Raw genomic sequence first — 16485 nt, 5'->3', positions numbered from 1 at the left:
CCCTTTAAGCACTGAAAGGCTGCAATAAGGTCTCCCTGGAGCCTTCTTTTCTCCAGGTTGAATAATCTCTCCCAGCTTTTCCTCATAGGAGAGGTGTTCCACCCCTCTTATCATCTTCATGGCCCTCCATTGGACCCACTCCAACAGGTCCATGTCTTTCCTGTACTGAGGACTCCAGAGCTGGATGCAGTGCTCCAGGTGGGGTCTCACCAGGGCAGAGTAGAGGGGCAGAATCACCTCCCTCAACCTGCTGGCCATGCGTCTTTTGATCCAACCACTGTATTTTGGCCTTCTGGGCTGCGAGCACACATTGTCAGCTCATGTCTAGCTTTTCATCCACCAGTACCCCCAAGTCCTTCTCTGCAGGGCTGCTGTCCATCCCTTCATCCCTCAGCCTGTATTGATACTAGGGATTGCCCCGGCCCAGGTGCAGGACCCTCATAAGATTCACATGGACCTATTTCTCAAGCTTGTCCAGGTCCCTCTGGATGGTATCCCATCCCCCAGGTGTGTCAACCTCACCACTCAGCTTGGTGCCATCTGCAAACTTGCTGAGGGTGCACTCGATCCCACTATGTCATTGAGGAAGATATTAAACTGCACTGGTCCCAGTACGGACCCCTGAGGGACACCACTCGTCACCAGTCTCCATATGGACACTGAGCCATTGACCACTACCCTCTGGCTATGACCATCCAACCAATTCCTCATCCACCAAACAGTCCACCCCTCAACACCATATCTCTCCAATTTAGAGAGAAGGATGCTGTGGAGGACCATGTCAAAGGCCTTACAGAAGTCCAGATAGATGACATCCATAGCTCTTCCCTTGTCCACTGACGTAGTCACTCCATTGTAGAAGGCCACTAGGTTGGTCAAGCAGGACTTGCCCCTGATGAAGCCATGCTGGCTGTCTCAAATCAGCTCCCTGTCCTCCACATGCCTTAGCATAGCTTCTAGGAGGATCTGATCCATAATTTTCCCAGGCACAGAGGTGAGGGTGACAGGTCAGTAGTTCCCAGGGTCCTACTTTCTACCCTTTTTAAAAATGCACACAATATTTCCCTTTATCCAGTCACCAGAGACTTTGTCTGACTCCCATGACTTTTCAAATATCATGGAGGGTGGCTTGGCAACTACCTCAGCCAACTCCCTCAGGACTCTGGGATGCATCTCGTCAGGTCCCATAGATTTATGTATGTCCTCACATGATATATCTACATCACCTTGTTTCGTTCTAAACATAAACCAGAAATATTTTCTGAACATTTCAGCTATCTCTGCATTTCTTACTAACAGTTTTAGTACCTTCAACCCTTGTTGGGTTGACACCATTGCTACATTTTTTTCCTTATGCAAATTAGAAACTCCTTCAGAACACCATTTCCTTGCCAAGAGTAGATTTTGTTTGAGCCTTTGCTAGTAATTTCCATACTTCATAACATATAAATACCAACAGATATCTATCTCCCTTTCTCTAGCCCTTTTTCCCAATATGCAGCCACAGAGTTTATTTAAATATCTAAGTACTCTGCATATTCGTGACCACATATGTGTCTATAGGTATACAAACATAGCCCCATATACAGATGTGTGGACAAATACATACCTATTTAAACACGTGTGTACGCATGTGTAAGCACATTTCTGCTTTGTCTTTTGCCACACATGTTGTCTTAACAATGTTTTGCCCAGTTAGAAAACTCTTCTTGAAAAACTTGCAATTTTCATTCATACATTTCTCTTCCCAGTTGATTTTAGTAAGGGCTGTACTTGGCTTTGGGAAATAGATCTTTTTAAAACAGCATGTATAAATATTACTGTTTGGACTCTTTTCTCTTCAGCTCTATGAATGCAATCAGGACATGATTACTTCTTCCTGAGACAACCCCTGATTTCTCATCTAGTGGATAAATTAATTTTTATCTACTATCAGGCTGACCAAAAGCAGAATTCTTCCATGCCAGGTTTGACAACATTTGTTTCGTAGAAATATGATCCAGTATTTAACAATACCCTAGTGATTCACAGGTAGCTAAATGAAATCTTCAGCAAGTTGGCAGAATAAAGTTCCCCATAATTATACAGTTCTTTTCCCACATGCAGTAGTAGCTCATCCTGTCTTCAGATTCAGTTCAGTGACTTATACCACCTTTGCCCACCCCTGCTTGCTCCTGGACTTTGGTAATCAGTGTATTGCAGTGCATTTCTTAAGATCCTGCACTTCCTGGTGCTAAGTTAGGCAGATATAAGTCACTGGGTCATACACAAAGTCATTCCTCTCACACCGTCTCTTTTATCTCCCTTAGCCTGCTTAAACAGCTTATACAATATTCTAATATACTGGTCCCTTTAGCACTGAAACCTGATGGGACAATTAAGTTGAATTTATCTTGATTATTGAGAAATTCCTGTTCTTCTTACTTATTAACCATACTCCCAGCTTCAGCATATAAGCATTTCCAAATACATTTCTTTTTGGATCCTCTACCATGCTGATTTAATTTGTTCCTGACATGGTGAATTTGAACCACATTTACTTTCTCAACCCCCTTCTGCGTGCTGTTACTTTAAATACAGTTGTGCCAGTTCCCAACAGTCAAGATTTTTTGTCCCCTGCCACACCTATTTAATCTTTCTGTCATTTAGTACTGCATATATTGCAAGCCAGTACATGGTTTTGCTCCATGGTATGTAGTCAGTCCAAAACCAACAGAGATATTTTGTGCTGACCCATGGGATGCTGACACAGGTTGGCTGGGATACTCTATCTGCAGCACAATTTAAATAATTGCATTCAGCATTGTTCTTTCTGCATCAGAGCATCCTGTTTTTGCAGGTGGCTTTGCAAATGTAATTTTTAATATCAGTGCTAGTAGTACACTTAGGTCACACAGGCACATCTTACCAGTGAATCGCAGTCTGCTGCAACACTTGCAATACCTTGCAGACACAGGACTTGGCATTGGCCTGAGCTAGTCATGGAAACTCTCTGAAGAGACACAGATGTGTTTCACACATGAGGAAGAAATGCATTAACATTTGTACATGTCTGACAGTTACTCACTTGTTGCTTGTTTCCACACAGCACAAACTATGAAGCTCTGCAGAGCCTTGCCTGGGAACAGGCAGGGGCTGTGTCAGTGCCCACGACCACCTCAGACATGCCTGCTCACCGCCCTGGTACCTGCATTTCCGTAACAGGACAAAAATCTTTGGGGAAGCAGGTTTCACTAACTACACTGAGCACTGGATTGCCCCTTAAAGTGTTTAAACCCTGTGCAATCTAGCTAAAGAGAACCGGGGCCTGTTTTATGAAGTATGCTTATGGAAATAAGCACATACCATAGGAGATTGTGAAGATGTAAGTTCAAGTCAGGATGTTATGGGGCCTCTGCTCTTATCTCAGAGAGGTAAGGGATCTTCTCCTTGTGTGGGAAGGTTGTAGCTTTTATTAAACTAATTGCCACAACTGGAAAAATTATGTACTTTCAGGCATGCAAGCATTCCTTTGGTCACACTCACTGTAAGTTGTAGTATAGCCACAAAAAACCCCACAGGAGGTATCAGCTGGTGGGGCAGAGCACATAGGAAGGGGTCACTTCCTTTGAAGAAGGTGAGGTGTTTTCAAATCACCAGTTCCTGAGCAGCCCAGCAGCTTCAGGCTGAAAATGTTAGTGCTTGGAGATTGAGGCACAGACTCAGCCAGCAATAGGGGATAGTGCACATCTTGCAAATAACCTATCTTGGTTTTACTAAATGAGTTAAGCAGCAGTCTAAGCACAACTTCTTTTACATGTCAATTGCTTAAATTGCTAATTCATTTATTGAAGGGAGAGTGCACTGCATGGAGTATAGATTACATCAGAAACATAAGTTGTAAGGCCACACAAACATATTTACATATGGGCAAATTAAGTATATAACATGTTACACATACAGAGAACGTCCTTAGCAATGCCCATTGCAAACTGGGCGATGGTTATAGGAGAAGACTTTTAGCTCAGAGATGTAACCTAAAGCTCAAATGAATTAGTGCTACTTTGTCCTTAAGTGATCTACTTTCAAACCAAAAATCTAAAAACAGTGGCTAGAAGAGCAGCTGGCTTGCTGACCCTCCCCACATAGCACAAGTTGTGGCCTTTCATGGGCTTCTGCCCTCACTCTGTAACACAGAAAACACATTTAACGTTTCCAGCAGCTCATGTAACTGTGCTTGTGTACCTGTCAGTCTCCCAGAACCTACAATGACTTTCAGATTCAGGGAACAATTTCAAGCACTTCCGACAGATGAGAAGGGCTTTCAACAGCAATTAAACAAGTTCGGTGAAAGCAGGTAAGCAGGTGGAGATGAAAGACTGATAGCATTTTCACCAGGAGAAAACTCTCACTGAGGATGTCTTACTAAAATGCAAAGTTCCCATTCTTAGCATGGGAAAGAAATCTTAAATGTCCAAGCAGCATGAAGACCTCCCCTTGGAGCTCACAGCAGCCATGAATCTACAGCAAAACAGGATTCTTTAGATTTGATGCTTGTGAGTCTGTTTAACTATACTCGTTTTCCACACTGGAAAATTCAGATCTTGCATGTCTTCAAAAACCATCACAAATGGATATATAACTGTATAGTATACATGTAATGCATACATATATATAAAATTCAACAGAAAGTTGAATGAAATTTGATCAGTTTCTAATGCAAATTATTATTATTGATTTTGTCTTCAGTCCAGAACGTGTGTGCTTAAGTATCATTTCAAACAAGATCTCCTTGAGAAAACATCTATTTTTTATGCATTGCACTATGAAATGCCTTAGAAGTGACAACTCCATTGAAATTGATTAAAAGAAATTAAGAATGTCCATTTAGCTGACTTACAAATCTCATATTATTGGGTCAGTGTCGTAGTGCGCTTCCCCTTTCAGTGTATCACAGCCTGTAGCAAAACCACAAGAAGCTCTTCAGCAAACTAAAGAAGATAAGACTTATTTGACCTTGCAAAACCTTAAACTCAGCTTTCAGTGCCTGATGATGTCTTCAGCAAATATTTTGTGTGCTTTTTCTAGCATAATTGTACCCTGGTAATCTGTATTGAACATCTTTAACTGCTAAAAATGTAAAAACCAAAGCCTGACCTGGGTATATGATGCAGAAGCTTTCTGCAAAGCACTTCCACCACAGCTCCACTGCTTGAATCTCCGTTGGTAACACTGACATAAGAACATTTTGCTGTTGTGGTTTTAGGCCGCTGTAGACCACATACACTGAAACGTTCCAGATCTGGGATAGCAAAGCCACCAAACTATTTCTGTATATGATATGATGGCAGGAGGTGAACCCAAATCTCCACAGGTTTACTGTTGATGTACCCGTGCTTCATACTACCACATTCCCTCTTGCTGCTTTGCTGGGGAACTGGTGCTAAGAGCTTACACTATACGAGGTACTTACTAAGTGTATATGAATGGGGTTGCTATTATCTGTCAAAGGCTTCAGGCTGAAGCAGTTGTTCAGAGCATCCCTGACACGTATCCCTGCTGCTGACAGAACAAGTCTATATTCATGCCCCACAGACAAAATCTCCATTCGTATTTAGATTTGCACCATGTTCACCAAGTTCCTTGGGAGATCTGTTTGCTTTGTATGTGGGAAAATGGATCAGAATATACTGACAATTTTCAAAATGCTTGCTTTGAATTTCAATGTCTCCTCCTTGTACTAGCTAACAGTGAACCACTGTTGGTACACACTAAGTCCCTCACACCGCACGTAAAGTACGTTGACTTGCCCAGTGTGCAGAGACTGCAAACTCCCTCGCCTACCCCTCCCTTCTCAAAACACCAGCAATGGACCATTATCTTTGATTCTGACTTCTGAAGAGAGAATGCAAATGCCAGGAAGGAAGTTTTTAGAATCTGTAAAAAAATACTCTCTAAAAGACCTTCCAAAGGGAATATTACAACAGGATACAGTAAAGAAAAACAGGAGAAGAATTTGAGGGGGAGAAACTCACACTATAAATGAAAAATACTTCTGAGAATAAACAAAAACAAAAGCACATCCAAACTTACTTCTACTTAACAGAAAATATATCATTAGTGAATTTTGTGCTTAAAATAGACTAAGCACATTAATGGAATACTTGAATATGTCTAATTTATACCTTCCGGACTGTGCAGTATAGTACAAGGAAGATGAAAGTACACTCAGAACTGACATTGGGGCCGCCCCCACTGGACCACCAAGGCAGAAGGTGAAATGCAGAGATTACAGGCTGAGTACTAGGACTCAAATTCTTTGAAAAATTTCCTTTACATCACCAGGGTATCTCGTCAAGCATCAGGAAAAATTTATCTCTAAAATCACTGAACTGAAGATTAGGAAACCCCAGTCTTTCTGAGCATCTTGGTAATAGCTGGTCACTATAAAATTGTTATGACTTATTACATTTTGGAGACAGTGACTAGCTTAAGGCTGTCTGTATTCTACACTCTTAACAACATGTAATATAAAAGCAAACATTACCCTAATTGCAGGCCCTCTCCTCCCCCAATTTCTTTTGCTAAACACTGTCAGGGTAGACTGTGCTGTGCAAGCCATGCACAGACAGTCTGCACATCAAAGAATTTGCAAGCTAAGCAGCTGAGATCAGGACATCAGCTCTGCACAAGGAAATCCAGAACTACTCAGTGTTACATGGATCTGCACAGGGCTTTGTGCGTGACATGAAAGTCATGCTGGAAAAGCTGACTCTCAACAAAGGTAGGGGATGGTGGCTTGCTGAAGAAGGCTAAAAAGCTCTGAACAGTTGTGAAGTACAGCTGACTTTCAGATAAATTCCTGAGCAGCTGAGAAGCTATGCTAGGGAAGAGCAGGACAGAGCACAACAAAGCAGCAACACTGACTTGCCTTGTGGTTTCTCCTCAATTATCAAAGCAGCAGGTTTTTGTCACAATGCTTTCCAGGCCCAAGGACTTTATGACAAACTCAGAACAGACCTTTGCTGGCCTACATGAGTAGTACAGATTTGTTACAAAATAAAATTCACTGGTTTAAAAAGAAGTTGCAGTGTAAGATCATGGAGGAGTGAATGAAACAGAAAGTATAAGCTTGTGGTTGAAATTATGCCGCACTCTGAAAGGAAAAATGTACCACATGTTTTGCTGGTGTTTTCATGAGCTGGGTGGAATTGCACTGGTCTGTAGGTGTTGAGTTCAAGGAGCAGAGCTTGAGCAGCCCTTGAAAGTCTCTGGGTGAGTGACAGGGCAGTGCTTTGTAACCTAAACTATCCAAAGCTACCCTAGAAAAAAAAAAGAAGGTGTTCTTGCTGAGGGGAGAGAGTATAGAAAAGAATGATCCTTTTAAGAGGAAATTTGTCTGCCCATCTACTTTTAATTAAGAAACTAGAAAATACTCAACATCACAAGTTTAAATTCACCTTCTCCCTAATTAATAATTTATCCTTAACCCAGCTTCCTAGGGAAACAAGGTTGAGGCAATCACACCTTTCCCTGTGCCTGCCTGCCTCCCTCTGTATCTTCAGAGCCCAGTGGCTATTTCCTGTACCCTAACATAGACAAAGGATAATGATCTCAAAGATATTATGTGCCCATAAGTATAAAGAAAATAAAGCAGAGTGGTAGAGGGAAGAGATCCCATTAAGCATTCATATGGAGAGGAAGGTTGAGGCATAAATACATCCCTTATTAGACACTGAAGAATCAACAAAAGGTTTGAAATACTTGAATGCCTTATGGGAAACAATTCAATTGAACTTACGCCTTTCTAAACATCAGGAAATCCAGTTACCAGACACAAATCTGTAAGAAACCAGGCTTCACTGGCTCAGCTGCTCACCCAGCAACTTCACTTCAGCAAGAAAACCAATTACTACAGTTGCAAAATGCCCCTATTTCGTTGGATGGAGAGCGCAGCAAACAAGCTCTTGGTGCATAATCTAGGCATGAAAAATGTCAGTAAGCAGTTTCCAATTAGCAGTCCTCACCGAAATAAAGCTTCCCCTCTCCCCCCACTCCAGGGCAGCATTTTTGGGAGTGCATGAGAAGGGGGGCTCGGTGGCCGGGGGCACATGGGGCTGGGGCTGCTGCACAGGGAGGGCTCCCTTGCTCCAGGGGAAGCGCAGTTGCGAACCCAAGAACAACAAAGCAGCATTACACTTAATCCACTGCCATCTGGCTTCATTTTGACAATCCACAAAATCAGACACAACATTCTTCTGCAAAATCCCTGAAAAACAACACAGAACTAGTGTCAAACCCAGCATCCCCTCCCTCCCTGGCCTCTCCAAGGGCTTGAAAGAGAGGTTTCTCATAAAATGAAGAGCGATTCCCCCAAGTGACATTTCTGCAGGAGCGTTCAGGCTACAGATGTTTCCACTGTGGCAGCAGAGTTTGTACAATGCAGTGCCGCTTGTCGTATTTATGGAGACCGGGAGGGGGAAGGGGTTGAGAAACAGAAAACAGGAGAGGCTGCAAGCAGGAAAGTTGATCCATAGGCAAGGAACCACCTAAAAGAGGTTATCAACTTTGCATGTTTGCTCAGCTCTCGACTTGACCAGGTCCAGGAGGAGAGCTAGGACCATCCACCTTCCCCAGCAGAAACCAAACAACCATCCCTGTGGGGACAAGGAGAGCCACAGCCTTTAAACTAGCTGGAAACACAGTCCTGCAAATCAGCAAGATGAATCCTTTTTTTTTTTTTTTTTTTCTTTTCCCAAAGCAGTGTGTTGCAGAAAGCTTTGGTCTGCAATATTTGCGTTGTTAGTGAGGCATTAAGGTAGTCTACATGGCCTGTTAAGTGGGCTCAGGTACTGCCTTATTGCTGATGGCTCTCATGACTACATAATAGAGATGTTTCTTTCCACAACAGAAGACAGAAAGGCAACCAAAAATCCTGAAATAATGCCTGATTCAGGCTGAATTGTGTTGCCATTGACAAACACTGATTATCTACAGAAAACAACTTAGCAAAGACTTAATCATGTTTTCATTGTTGCTTCCCTGCTTAGGGGTGCAGCTCAGCTGCTGGGCTTCTAGTGCCCTTTCAGACACGAGCATTGGAGATGCCTGCCCTCCAGCGTGACATGGACCTCCTGTAGTTCCTGTGTCATTGCTGCCAGCTTAGTGCGGATGCCTTAGGTATTCTGGGACATCTCAGCTAGCACTAGATGCCTAAATTTAGGCACCTGCATAAGACTGCAATAGTTACCCCACAGAGGCTATGTCCTTTGTTCCAGCATCCTCATGTAGTCCATATTCATATATCTGCTTCACTCCCTGGATGCTACCTATGACAGGAGCAAGCATACTGTCTTCCCAGTTGCCAAAACAAGTGCATTAGCAAGCAAAACATTCACATTCACAAACGATACTTTGCTCAGCTTCCATTAAAAAAAAAACCCCAACAAACTCAAAACCAAACAAAAACCAAAAAACGTTGGGACAATCAGCAAGGCAGACTCAATTCACGTGCCTGCCTTATGGATGAACACCACAGGGATGTCCCCAGGCATGGCCTGTGCTATGCTTCTGAGTATGGCTGAGGATCCTGTCTTCCAGAAAGCTCATTACTGACAACAGCATTAATGTTAACCAGGCGCATCTCTGCAGAGCGCTGTGTGTGCACATGCATTAATCAGACATCTTTCTTAATGTTCAAGATTATGCCAGGGGACAACCTTGCCTGGCTTTCACACATGGATTAGAAGAAATGAGGGGAAATGGAAAGAGTAAGTTCCTTGTGCTACAGCAGTACCACCTGCAAGGGACATGTAACTTCATAAAAACTTATCCTATTGAAACTCCCAAATGTTTCCAGTTGTAACATATGAAAGACTACATTCATATCACGGCCTGAGAGGAGGAAATGGCACACTTGTGCTAAATACTGTGGGACTGGTTTTACAGCAAAGGTGGTATCTGCACAAGCTTCAGCATTGTAGGTAGGAAAGCCATGTTTTCACACACTGGCAGCTCAAACAAGAACACACCTGGGAGGAAGGGGAAAGCAGAACATAATCTCCTGTAAAACCAGAACTGTAAGCAATGGAAAAAGAAACACTTGTATCGAGGAGGACAGTAAAGAAAGAAGAAGCAGATAAGACATTTGTATACCTAATATTAAAAAAAAACCCAAAACAAACCTACAGAAAATTTGATTATTACCCAGGCTAAGACGACTGGGGAACCTGCACTATGGTGAATAATACTGATTTGTGATTTCTGATGCCAGTAGATTTTTAGAGTAGTCAGGGATATAAAAGACAAACTGTGTGACTAGTAACAAACTTCAAGCTGAAGTTATAAGCTGCTGTGGTATTGCTGGTTAATTAGCTATATGTTTCATGAAATCATATATTTTGCAGGTTCAGTTGGGGGTTTTGATCATTTCATGCTGTAAGCTTCTGTCTCCTCTCACAATGTGCATCCATCAAGAATGCTACAGCAGCATCCTCACTCCAGATGGAAAGTTAGATGTGCAGCTTCACTCTACAGCCAATGAACCTCTAAAAGGATGGTGGAGTTCGAATTGCAGGTTTTTACTGAAAGCAGCAGTCTCCAGATTACAGTTTCTTTTTGCACAAATACACCTGGTACCTCCCTCCGTCTCTTTCCTCTAAGTCCTTTCCACACACCGTAACAAAGTAGTCACTCACCTTAGAGGTGGGCTCTGTTCCTGGTGGCATTAGAGAGGTTTCTTTCGGGGGCTAAGAGCAAATAGATACATAAGGGCAAGACAATGGAATTGCTGAATTTTGAGGAGGTATTTCTGTTTTTCTGAAAGATAAACTCTAGCTGATTTGACTTTCACGCAGGGCCTGCCCAATGCTTTGTAATGATCACAATAGGATTTGATTTGGCTCTCGGCCAAAACTATGTCTTCTGTATAATGATCAAGTGAGAGATCTGTATGTCAAATGTTTACAGTGCTTTCTTCTCAGTAGAAGCAGAAAGCTGCGTACCAGCCATCCCAAAGAGGTCCCTTTTTCTACTCCAGAAGCTTGTGAGGGTTCCTAAAAAACAAATTTACAACCTCCTATGCTCATTTAGCCACACCTGAGGCAGCATCTGCCCTCTGCCTTTTCACTTGCTGAACTGGAGCTTCTCTGGGCAGTTTGAACAAATAAGTGTTTTCAGTTGATACTAATGGATACCTGACAGGAGTCTGCAGCATTACTCATGCCCAAAATTGTCTCACTGTACCCTAATTTCATTCCTTTACTGGAGTACAATTAGAGTCTTAAATGGAAAGAGGGACTTTGTTTTAAGGATGTTCCTTTTCCTTAAGTAGTGCTTAACCATTGTCTTTCTGTGTATTGCAAACTGGCAATACTCTTGGAAATCTTTGCTGAGAGCGGGTATCCTATAACAATTAAGGTGTCTCAATGGAGCTATATAAAACATTCGAGGAAAATGGAGTAAAAATTGTGAAAGACTGAAATACTCATCTCCCACCATCTGCTACACAGGATATATGCTATTTTACTGTTTCAATGCCCATAATCTCTCTATGTACAGCAGTTTAAAGCTCTGTTCTGTTTTAAAATAGAAAGGTAAAGCTTTTTTTCACACTCAATTTACTGGCCAGCTGGAACTGCAATGCCTGTTCCTGCTCATTTGTGAGAGTTCAGAGGAGAGGGTGGTGGGCAGCGCCCCATTTTACCTTCTCTATGAAAAAATGTTGATAGAAAACCAGATGTAAAGGTCTTCCTTAAAAGGCAAGAGAGGTCTTACGCTCTCCTTAACTTCATTTCACAAATAGCCTCCTCAAGGCCAAAATCACTCATTCAGAAAGGATCTCAGAGACCAACCAGAACATACTGCATGGCCTCGCAGTGTCATTCTCACCACGGGTGGGAAGCTGCGGCAGAGCCACAGACTCAAAACCAGGGCCGAAATATCATTAGAATGCAATTATAGGATATAGCACAACAATCATGGAAAAGGAAAGTGCGTAACAGGCGAAAATAAATCATAGCTAATTGAAACATTATTTTAGAAACAATTGTGGCTCACATATTAAAAACACAACAAAGTATTCTAGCTCTTTTTAATGGAGGTTTTTTTTTGTTTTCAGTTTTAAAGGACACAAATGACACTCTATCTGCTTTACACTGTGTAGTGTTATTTTTTCTGTCTCTTTATTTCATCTTCCTTCAACCACTATCTTTCAGTCACTTCTTTACAGAGTGCTCATTCAATGTCAGCAAGAGGTAAGTCTTGTGGAGATTAACTATTTCTGGCATGTTATCATTAGTATTGCCAAAATTCTGTTTAAAATACTCCCTCTGAGTGACTCTAACCCCCTTACCCCCTCCCCCTGCCAGGTTTCTAATCCAAGCACTAGCTCAAGGCAGTAACAGGCTGCTTTTTGGCTGATCTGCCAGACAGAACGGTAGCTTACCAGACACTCTATCTGGATAGCGATTGCTGTAACCATCTTGCTGGGTTAATTTTTTGTCTTTTCTCTGGTTATGGGAAGACCTGTTTTATTTTGATGTGTGTAAGAACCTGTTTTAAATAAACAAAGATTCTCCTTAGGTCTTTTCCAGCCTACATTGCAGGCAGCATGGCTGCAGTTGAAGAAATAGTCCCCACGTTCTGGGCTTGGTCATGGAGCTGCTAAAATGGGACCACTGGCCAATGTTACTTCAACAGAAGGAGAAGTTACCTCCCCATGGAAGGAGAGGGTCAGCAGCAACCCTGTCATCCTTCCTCTCCTCCAGCTCATGGAACTTCAGCCTTGTCCTGGTTGAACTGGGGCCAGAGGCTCTACTCCCCACTGCTCACTGCCTGTTGAGGTGGGAAATAACTTTGGTTTAGCAGATTGCATTCATGAAGAAGTAGGTACATGGGCAAGAATTGCTGACATATTATTAGCTTTGAAACCAAATTGTTCTAGATTGAGAGAAAAAAATATATAAACCTGAAACCTCCAGATGAAAAAGCTTTTAGAAAAGAGTGGAAAGTTGCTTTTCATTAACCTCATTGAGAGAGGAAGGACAGGATTTGCAGCGATGCTCTCCCATCTGCTCTGCAGCATTGCTGAGTTGGAGCACAAGCGTTCAGGCAGCGGTGTCTGTCACTGCCCTTTGGCTCTATGGAAGCCACTTGTACCGCAGTCAGTGCAGGGCATGGACAGACCTCCAAACTACCCCTGCCCTCTGCACAAACTCATCCATGCAGAATAAGAACTGCAGCAGCAACCAGAATTTCCTTCATCTGTCAGGGAAAGCGCAGCTGATGAAGTGTCTGTGTTGTTTCCGTTCTTCAGAGAAGAAACTCTATTAAGTGAGAATCTTTTCCTCTAAGAGGTGTCTGATTTGCTTCAAACCCAGTGTTTTGATTTGCCTGTTCACTGCTGTCATGAAACACAGAAAAAATCCTCTTCAGAGTACCTTGGCGTGCTGAAGACAATCTTTTGAAACCAAGTTACCACATGTTCAGAAGGAAAAGGAAAGTACTCATGGAACGTGTCCCACAGGCTCATAAAAATGTAGTCATTAACAAAGATTAAAAAGTGTGACAGTTACAACAGGAAAGAAAATGCAAAGAGCTGCTCAGATCTGGAAAAACAGAAAAAACCTTAGGAGCGGAAAGAACATGAAGGATATTTCTTTCAACTTTCTGCAGAAAAATCCAAAAATATCTGCTACTTGAAAAGTCTATAAGTTAAGAAAAGACCAGGAATCATCCTGAAAGCAGCTGCAAAATAGACATCCACAGTAATCCTGCGAGCTGGTACAGAGCAGTCTGCTTTCCAACCCCCTGGCTCAGAGATCCTCAGAGGAGAGCCTGAATGAGTCACAGCTGTATCTTTCTAATTGCATTTCAATTATCAAAAGGGAAGGCTTGAGTTTGGCCTGCGCATGAAAAACACCAGCTTCCCAGAACATTTCCCCCACTGGGTGGTTGTTTGTTTTTTTTTTTTAATAAAAAATAAAAAAGTTCTAACTCTCTAATGCAAAATGGGAATTTTATACCCTGCTGGTGGCATAATCTTTTCAGTTTGCATGGATCCAACAGGCTCCACAAGGAGACGATATTATTAGGAAAAGAGAGGATAAGACTTCTGTAAAGACAGAAGAGGCAGCAGCGTTCTGGAAGAGGCAGAGATGCTTTGTGAGTTAAATCAGGTAGAAGCTGCAGGCTCAACAGCCCCACCTCACCACTCAAAAGGGACCTGGGTTTCAACCCAACGTCTAAACTCCCAGGTGCATCACACATGGAGGCATGCTGCGAGGCTAGCGGTGGGAGGCAGACTGTGCATCTCCACTCCCAACACATTTCCACGTCAGTCAAACAGTGGTAGGGACCAGATGTGCAAAAACCTCAGGTGAGCTGCATTTTGCACAGACCAAACGAAGGCCAGCAGGACATTACAGCACAGGTTTGCATGAGAAAATCATCAGAGCTTGCTTCAGTTTGGTCGCTTTGTCCACGCTTCTCAGAGTGACCATCACGTCTCTGACAATGCCAATGTAGCTCAGATATCTCTTTCCTTAGCTGGGGGCTACTAGGCTGTAATTTCCCCATCCCAAAGTAGACTTTGAGGTGGCATTGCTTGGCTTTTCTTACAGAATAATATCTGCACAGCCATCACACCTAGGAGAGACTTCAGCTACACTTGAAATAAAATCTCCCAGGTTCTTTAGTGTCTTTGGCACCTTTACAAAGTAACTAATAAAAGCATTGGCAAAACAGAAGGCAAATGGCAGCTGGCGAGTTTTGGAGGGAACATTGGCTATGGTTTTCAAAAATGGAATGACTTTTCCTTCTTACTGCATTTCCTGTGAGATCCTGCCCTTTAACCTAGCACTAAATCTCAATGTAATTACATCATTCATTTTCTCTCCCTACCATGGCAAAACCTAAAACCTAAACTGGCTTGGATAGTATAACCTGAATTTATTTTGCATCACCCAAGTTAGCTCAAGAGCTACTTGGGATAAAAGAAAGCCATATGCAATAGTGGAAACTGTAGTAGGGTGTGTTATAGATTTTCCTTTAAGAGGGAGTTTATTCAGAGAGCCAAGAAGTAGAGCTCATGCTGGCAGGGAAGACAGGCTGGACACAACAACGAAACTGAGAAAGCATGTTAAGGACATAATGATTGTGTTCTAAAAAAGCCAGAAGCTTAGACCTGAGGTCAATTTGCAAAGCCATACACAGGAGGCAGAAGGCACCCGAAGTTTCTAAAGCTAGGTAAGAAATGTGCAGCCTTACGTTATTCTGAATCACAAAAATCAACTTGCTACACAAGAAGAACAGCAGGTAACATGAAACCCCCTTTTACCAAGGTGAATCAAAGAAGTTGGTGCAAATGGTCTGAGCTGTGAGCGTTGGTGCTGGCATTACTCACATTCCTCTCCCCCCACTGCACGGTGGGCAACTGGAATTTACAATTTACAGCTGACAGACTGCTTGCATGTTCTCCCAATATGTTAGCTGTTGTCTTGATTTGTATTGTTTTTTCCTAACATCACAGCTCCTTCACTAGGCTTTTTTGTGGGCAAGGTTATGTACATGGCGAAGCTTCCCATATGGAATGGTTTAATGGTTCTGGGATATCAGTGCGATCGCTGTGGTTTACAACAGATGGGGCTTAGTTAGACAAGGAGCCAGTTACCGTGGGTGTTTTTACAATTGTTTTATGCAGCTCTCCTATCACCACATGGAGGTAAAGCAGACAAGAGACATCTTCAGGGACAGAAAAGCTGGCTAGAAGGGGCATGTTGGCCGAAAGACAAAAGGAACAAAGGAAAGAAGAGGGTTAGAGAATAATGTTCGTGGCTGCATCTGAATTTCAATTAGTGACCTGCCCTGCACATGCCACTTAGCCACTGATCTTACTATCAGCCACAGGGTGGCCATTAATTCTCCTCCAGGTTGTGACTTATCCAACCAGTCAGTCCAACAGCCAGTGCAGAGACAACAGCCTCTTCTCCTTCAGAGGTTTTAGCTCTACTTCCACTTTCTCCTTCCACCTCTACCGCCAGAGATTAGGATATGTTATGCAACATCATGCATATTAATGTCACCATATGAGCAGAGAAATGTTTCTACAACCTCAACACAAAACCCTGGGTTGAAACATCACAGCCAGTGTTACAGCTTGCAGTTGTGAAAAGCAGTTGGAAATCCCTAACGGTTTGCATGTGGGGTTCAGGTTAGGTTCAGGTTTAGGCTGGGGTTATATTCTACAAAGTAAAGGTGATTTATAGGTCCTCAGCTTGGGATTTGTCTCAGGGTTTCTCCCTTTGTGAAGCAGTGCAGCGTGTCCCCATTGCCTATGCATGCTCGTTACCACTTGTAATTTGTGTTTCTCACTGGGGATCAGCCATCCCTGGATTCAAAACTACCTGAGAGAGGCAGAAGTTGGGCAGTGGTGAAGATGTGTCTGTTGAGGGTTGAATGCACCCTTCCACTTCTGCTAATTTCCAAAGTAGGCTGCTGGGAAGTGCC

This window comes from Phalacrocorax aristotelis, chromosome 4 (genome assembly GCF_949628215.1).
Source record: "Phalacrocorax aristotelis chromosome 4, bGulAri2.1, whole genome shotgun sequence".
Taxonomy (NCBI): domain Eukaryota; kingdom Metazoa; phylum Chordata; class Aves; order Suliformes; family Phalacrocoracidae; genus Phalacrocorax; species Phalacrocorax aristotelis.
This window is presented reverse-complemented; position numbering follows the sequence as displayed.